Source organism: Chiloscyllium plagiosum, chromosome 11, assembly GCF_004010195.1.
Source record: "Chiloscyllium plagiosum isolate BGI_BamShark_2017 chromosome 11, ASM401019v2, whole genome shotgun sequence".
In the NCBI taxonomy this organism is placed as follows: domain Eukaryota; kingdom Metazoa; phylum Chordata; class Chondrichthyes; order Orectolobiformes; family Hemiscylliidae; genus Chiloscyllium; species Chiloscyllium plagiosum.
This window is the reverse complement of record NC_057720.1, coordinates 79178650-79186833: the sequence shown is the minus strand read 5'-3', so window position 1 is coordinate 79186833 and position 8184 is coordinate 79178650.

Here is an 8184-nt window from a genome sequence, read left to right as displayed (position 1 = left end):
TCATGATTCATGTGACACAGTTCCCATTGAGGAGGTCACCTTTTCCAAATGAAGAAGGGGAAGGAAATTAGCAGAGAAAATAACAGCTCTGTACAGTTTGCTGATGGGCAAATTTTACAAATTATACTCGCTTCTCGCCACAAGCAGTTTAAGGCTGAATTGAACCTTTCTATCGCATGCAATATTTTTTACTGGGGAAATGTGAACAAAGTAGATCAGTGACAGTATAAGTAAGACGCATAGGCACCAACTATACTTCTGTGCCCATGTGCCTGCAATTTGCCAACTATTAAAATGAATGGGTGGAAAGCAGCAGCCTGAAGCGTGCAGGAACAGCAAATCTCAACTTCCACCTGTTGATCCTGCTTTCACTCTGTGATTGTCTCTTTCTTCCTGTGTTCCCAGATGTCTGCACTAGTCGCTTTCCTTACAATCAACTTGGATAATGCATCTCCCTTCGTCCCAGATTTGAATATTTCAGAAACTAACTGTCCATCTTACAAATCACAGTGGCTCAGTGGTTAGCACTGCTACCTCACAGCGCCAGGGAAGGGGTTTAATTCCACCCGCGGGCAACTGGGCTTCCTCCAGATGATCCAGTCTCCTCCCACTGTCCAAAGATGTGCAGGTTCGGTGGATTGGCCATTCCAGCACCATTGATCCAGAATCTGGTTTCCAGCATCTGCAGTCATTGTTTTTACCTTGGCCATGAGAAATGCAGGGTTACAGGATGGGGGGGTGGGGTGGGGGTGGGGGAAGAGTTGGGTTGGATTGGGTCTGGGTGGGATGCTCCTCAGAGGGTCAGTGTGGACTCGATGGGCTGGTGTGGCCTCAATGGGCTGAATGGCCTGTTTCTACACTGTAGGGATTCTATTCTATGAATGCTGGGCATCATAGAAGGTTCTCTTTTAACTCACTTCTTGTCTCAGTTATGCCAGTTTCTGTAGCTGCCAGCATAAGTACAGGACAATTCTACACCGCATTGCAATTTTGTTCCATGAATTGACTTGACTCAAGGTGCTAGGTCCTGCTGGGACATGTTTCTACAGAGCACTGTCCATCCAAAGCAATAGTTGCTGATTCCAATTCTAATTGTGCCAACTTATTGAATGCAAACTATGAACTGGATTCAGAATTCTCTGGTCTGAATAGCTCCATGCAAAACTACCAAGTGTGGTTACTGACAGGGGGTGTTCCAGAATTATTGCAGCATTATGATAATTTGCAAGCTCAGTGGTTAGCACTGCTGCCTCACAGCACCAGGGTACCAGGTTCGATTCCAGCCTCGGGGGACTGTCTGTGTGGAGTTTGCACATTCGCCCTGTGTCTGCGTGGGTTTCCTGTGGGTGCTCCGGTTTCCTCCCACAGTCCAAAGATGTGCAGGTTAGGTGGATTGGCCATGCTAAATTGCCCCATAGTGTTAGGTCAATTAGTCAGAGGGAAATGGGTCTGGGTGGGTTACTCTTCGGAGGGTTGGTGTGGACTGGTTGGGTCGAAGGGCCTATTTCCACACTGTGGGGAATCTAATCTAATCATATCTAAAAGAACCATGAGGTACACAAGGAGATTTTTTTTAATGTAGCAAGTTGTTGCCGTCTGGATTGCATCTTCCAAAAGGCTGGGGGGGAGCAGGCTCAATAGTGACTTTAAAAAGGGAACGGTTGAAGAGAGAAAATATTTGCAGGGCTTTGGGTAAAGAACAGGGGGAGTGGAATTAATTAATAAGATAATGTTCGAGGAGCTAGCACTGGCCTGATGGGCCAAACGCTACTGCAAGATTCTATCGTTCTTTTTGTTGGAAATGACTGATAATTCCCAAAGCGAAAAGAAAGACTTTAATTTTCCACCATTAGGTTTGAGGTAAGTATCCAAACCAATGAGCGTGTAAATTATTCAATGCAATTTCACAGTGATTCATTAAAGAGCAGATGTTCCAGCTAGCTTTGAAATTATTGCAGAGCTCATTCAGAGCAGGAGAAGCATCTCTTGCGATACTGTGGCATAATGACGTAAAAAGCTAAGTGCAAGCTTTTTATGGTATATTTGGTGATTTGCATTTGTATGGTATGTTTAACCAGGCAAATTGTCCCAAAGGAATATTGTCTAACAAAATGCGACACACAACCATGTAAAACACAATAACCAAAAACACAGTCAATGAAATAGTCCTTAAAACAAGAAAGAGAGGGAAGTGGAGGGGCAGAGAGATTTAGAGAGGGAGTGGCAGAGGCTATGGCATCAGTCAACATCCAGCAGTACTTGTCCTGAGGGGAGAGAGGCAGAGGGAAGTTAATCGTTATTATTGGCATCCTTCCCATATTGTTGAATTTAGTTCTTGCCCCTAACTAGGAGAAAGTGAGCACTGCAGAAGCTGGAGATCAGAGTCGAAGAGTGTGGTGCTGGAAAAGCACAGCAGGTCAGGTAGCTTCCGAGGAGCAGGAGAATCGACGTTTCGGGCATAAGCTCTTCATCAGGAATGCTACCCCTGACTTTTTGTGGTCAGTACAAAACCATTGCATACCTAGTTGGTAGTGCTGTATAAATCATCACGTGTAGATAATTGTGTATTTAGAACAACAACACCTTGTGCCCTTAAAATGAGATATTAGCACAAGAGTGCTATCACATGTTGAATGATAATTCTTTGTCAACTATTTGAATAAACTTGTTTTTAAAAAATGGCTAAAGCATCTTATGCAACAGCCATCAAAAAAGAAAATATCTGTGTGTTAATAATGCACTTTGCAAGTTCAAAGCTTCTTCAAGTTTTTATTGGATCTCTAACACCGACTTTTTCTCAGTCAAACACAACCTAGGTTGGTAGATCCAGTGCACTGAATTTAAAACTGGATACGGGTTACTACTGCATAAACAGACTTTGATGGCTGCTTAATTGATGATAAAAATTCATAGAAGGCTTGAATAATGGAATTCTCCACATCTCAAAGCACTGAAGCAGAATAGATGCCTTCTGTTTAAATAAAAAAAAAGGTTTTGACGCCTGTCTCACACTTCAAAATTTTCCAGACAACATATTCCAAAACCCAGACTGTCCGGCCCACGACTGGACAGATTGCAGTCCAGTGTTAAGTGTGTTTGGTTGCAGGTTTTGTTCTGTACCCTTGTCAATACCCACTCATGAGCAGCAGTGTGCATAGGGAATGCTGCCATCAATATTTTCTTCCCCATCCCCCATCTCCCCATACAATACAGTGCTTTGTTGCAGTAAATTGTTCCACCTAGATGCCAAACAGAGAAATCATAAAGCTCACCTTGTCAAAAGAATGGCATCACATGACTATTAAAAGCTGAATTTGTGCCAGACTCTAATCCTTAGGAGAATGTTCGCACAACATAACTGATGACATTTTAAGAGAAGATGACACACGTAAGTATAGCAAAACTATTTATGGTTTTATGCATTGCAAATATAAAAGCTCACATTTATATAACCACTTCAGCAATTAAAAAAATGATATCCACAGGGCTATCCAGATTACTTCAGGTAAAGGCTTTGAGATTTATAGCCATAGTCATAGAAATGTACGGCATGGAAATAGACTCTTCAGTCCAATGTGTCCATGTTGAGCAGATAGCCTAACTTAATCTAGTCCCATTTGCCAGCACTTGTCCCATATCCCTTTAAACCCTTTTTATTCTTATACCCATCCAGATGTCTTTTTAATGCTGCAATTGGAGTTAATTCCTCAGTGTCAGGGCTCCCACCAGACATTAGGCAGTGCAGGACTGTTCCGTCCCTGCTAATTCAGACCGCGGGCAGGTTGCTGGCTATGTTCCTTTCCTTTTCTTCACCATGAAAGGGGAAATCCTCTGCAGCTGCAGCATTTCAATCACTGCAGCAGATTACTTTTGGAAGGCACAGCAGGAAGACAGCATGGCTGAGGCAACATTAGCATGGCAGGAAAAACACTGCCCATGCCCCCACCCCCAACCCCCCGCAACCACCCTTGCAACACGAGGCCCCACCCCTCCCCATTGCTGATTCACAGCTATGACCAGGGATGGCCTAATTGTTGAGATAGAGGTAAGGAGCCACCAGTTTCTTGGAAGCAAACAAAGGAGGCCCGATAAAATTCCAATGTGCGCATCGCGTGAAGCAGTTGCCACAGCAGTCTGTACTATGTTGACCACCAGCCTCATGATGAACCCACGCAGGATGAGGTTCAATGGTCTCGCTACCAGAACATCTGACGATAGGTCATCAGGCAGAAATGTTTACTGTGCTGTGTGTTTCTCTCACACACTGCCAAACTTCCCAGCGTTTTCTGTTTCTTTTTTCAACGAGTAAGGGTGTGGACTTGTATACGTGAGCAGACGTGGAATTACCTGAGCATCTTAACAGCCTCCAGGACAATGAACATGAAACTTGAATGCAGTTGCCTTATAGCCCAGCTGCTATGGAGGGAAATAGTTCCTGAGGGTCCATGGAATGAAATCTGTCTTGCCGAGCTACCCTAAACCTGTTGGAATGCAGTGAGACTTGACATAAACTCTCAATCCTTTAGAAAGTAGAATTACTAGACAAGAATGATCAGCTAATTTGGCTCACCTCAAGTTAACCAGTCTTGAATGATCGAGTGACCTGGAGGCATAAAGTCTTTGTGACTGCCTTCATTGATGATAGAGATAGGTTAAAGGTCACACAGCAGCAGCTGACGTACCACAAGAGATTTGTTCTCGGGGAAAGTATAGTCAACTTCCTAATGTCAACTTGGCAGAGTCAAACTCAGCGACTGGGATCTCGGCAACAGCGTTGAATCAGACTGGCCACAATCAACCTTTTTATTGTTATTGTCATCCTGCCTGTACAGGAACATGAGGGGAAACTTCACTCAGTAATGAATCCCGCAACAGAAATAATCGCCACAATTTCACTTGCATTCACAATTTTCAGCGATGAACAGATAGGATCTCTGCTGTGTGTCGTCAAAAAATGAAGCAAATACTTTCAGGGCAGCAAATCTGGCTTCTGACCTTGGTCCATCGTACTATAGGTCACCTCGACATTATTTATTCGTGACAATAGGGGGCACAAAGGAAGGGATATTGCAGCACCTCTACTGTGAAGGCTCAATGGTAGCACTTTCCCTCACAGGTTATAGGGAAGATACCACAGTACAAGCCTTTCTTCTGCTTAAGCCCGTTTCTGTAGAAACGCGCAAAGTCCTGAGCACACTACCGAGGCTGGCACTCCCAGTTCAGTACTGAGGGGATGTTGAGCTGTCAGAGGTACCAGCTTTCAGATAAGGTGTGAAACCAATGCTACGATGGTTCACAGAAATGGATTTAAAAGATTCTACAGCATTATTTGGGGAAGATCAAGTGATTTCTCCTCCCAGTATCTGAGCCAATATTTGTCCTTCAACTGACAACAGTAAAACAGATTGTTCAAATCCTATCTCATTCATTTTTGTGGGATCTTAGTCTTTACAAAGGGACTGCTGTCGAAGAGTGTGGTGCTGGAAAATTACAGCTGGTCAGGCAGCATCCGGAGAGCAGGAAAGTTGACGTTTCAGGCATAAGTCCTTCATCAGGAATTCTTGATTCCCCTTCCTGATGAAGGGCTTATGCCGGAAACATCAGCTCTCTGCTCCTCGATGCTGCCTGACCGGCTGTGCTTTTCCAACACCACATTCTTTGACTTTGATCTCCAGCCTCTGCAGTCCTCGTTTTCTCCACAAAGGGACTGCTGCTACCTTACTGCAAAAACAATGCTTCATTGAGTGGAAAATGCTTTGGGCATCTTGAAGGGTGTCACATCAATGCAAGTCAGTTTGGACAACAGGAAAACTGAGTGATATGTTGTCCATGTCCAGGATGATGCTGGAATAAAGGATGATTTACCTCAGTATTTACACATGAATGTTTTGTTAGTGCCTAATGTGGTCCAACCAGAGAATTATATTGCATGGCTAGACCAATATAGTCCCCAGTACAGCAAGCATGAAGAATTGAAAGTGGAGGGTGTACCGAGGAAAGAGCCAAGGTGGGATAAAAACAGAGAGTGCTGGAGAAAGTCAGCAGGCATGGCAGTATCCGTGGAGACAGAAACAGACTAACATTTCAATTCAGATAAAACTCTTCTTCAGAACACATTGAATTCAAAACGTTAACTGTTTCTCTCTCCACAGATGATACCAGACCTGCTGAGTTTCTCTAGCACATTCTGTTTACAGCACCTGCCGTATTTTGCTTTTATAAGAGCCAAGGTGGGAAATGCTAATTGTTTTACAGGAAAAGAGATATCAATATGGACTCCAAGTCAATGCACATTTATTCCCTTAATTCTGGTTTTATAGAGTTGAGCTTATATCCCTGGGATCTTAGGTTACAACATGCATGAACAACAGCATACTCTGCCAATGGTATGTCCTATATTTAAAACTGTTACTTATGGCTGTACACAAGAATGGTAGGATGTGTGTTCATGTCAATTTCCCATATTGTGAACTTCCAATCTCTACTGAGGAAAGAGTCATCATAAAGAGCAGATGTTTCCTTACATGGGGAAGGGTCAGTGCTGAATGAGCTAATCTTTCCAAGAGGCTAGAAAGTGTCACATCCAGCTGTTCACTTTGCCAACGAGGAGAGGAAAAAATACATTTGAACACATCTATTTTAGGAGATATTATTTCCAAAGAATTTATTTTTCTTAATTCATGCAATGTAGGGTTGAGGATCGAATTTATTCTATAGAGATTTTTGATTTAAAGCAAAACGTTCACACTGTTATTATGACTGTGACATGCTACAGTTTTATCTATGGAGTATCCTGACCTTCCAGTAAGGGGATTTGCAAACTCAGACAGCCAACTTTGGAAAAGTTGGAAAATTGAAAAAACGACATTTGCAATGAATCATTCTGAATGATTTGACAACAATTGTACAACATTTCTCACTGAATAGAATTGACTTAAACAGGTAGCAGCAGAAGGTAAAGGGACGGTCTCTCAAGCACAATCTAATGGGTAGGTTTGAATTGGAGAAGCTAGTTGAGGCAAAGAGTTGGAAGGATACAATACTGGAAGGTAGGCAAGTGGCTGAAAGCTTTGTGACTGATGGAGGGGAGGGTACAGACACTTGCATAGGACCAGTCTAAATTGATTTGATGTTGACTTTTCTAACATTCATAATTTGTCCCACCCCCTTATCAACACCCCTCCCAATTAAACCAGTCTGGATTCAGGCCGCCACCATTTTGTGATCAAATCAGCTCTGGAGAGAGTCAGGGAAATGGAGAAACAAGCCAGATTGAGCCTCCTAACAGGTATCTCTTCACCTGTTCACCCTCTTATTAAGTACCTCTCTTTAGTTGGATCGAATGACCATAAAGCCAGATTGCCTATGATCCACATTTCATTCATTATGTCCCACATTACACTGCAGTACCATCACTTTCAGATATCACCATGTTACGTTATTCAAAGCTATCCAGGTCCAAACCGTGTAAAACAAATATGTTAACCTTAAGTTAACTTCAGAGCAAGTACTGTATAAATTTAACTCATTCCAAATTTAAAGGCACCATTAATGGGTGTCACACCTGGTTTCTCTCAGTTCATCACTTAGATTGTGTTTTTGTGTGATCTCAATTTTGAATCGGAACTAGAGTCATATGCTATAAGGCCAAACTGACCACAAGGTTTCTCCTGTTGTTAAACATTGAACTCCAGGAACATCATGTTAAATCCTAAATTGTGCAGCAATAGCTCCCTCTGCAGTCCAAAGTGAATGCAGCAGATTAAAAGAAATGTTATGCGCATTGCATTTTCCCCCATTTTCCCCATGTTGATTCATCACCTTGACACCTTCTTTATAGTTGGAGGCAACCACAATTACATTTGATTTATAAAAGTTTCTTACGTGCTGTGAAGAGGGTTTTACCTTTTGCTGAGCCAGTGCAGCCAATGACACTGAGACAGTTGCTCCAGGTTGGGGTGAATTAAGAGTTAGGAACCAAACAGACTGTTTGATTTTTTTTGACCTTGCTCAACACAACCAGGTTAGAAAGAGTTCCGGGGTCCTGTCCATGCAGAGCTGCACCATTGGTCCTCAATGAAGGTCAGTGGCCCAATTGAATATTGAAGAATGTTTAGTAAGTTGTAGCCTCATTCAGAGTTAACCCATGCTTAGCATCATTACAGATGAATCATTTTTTGTTAG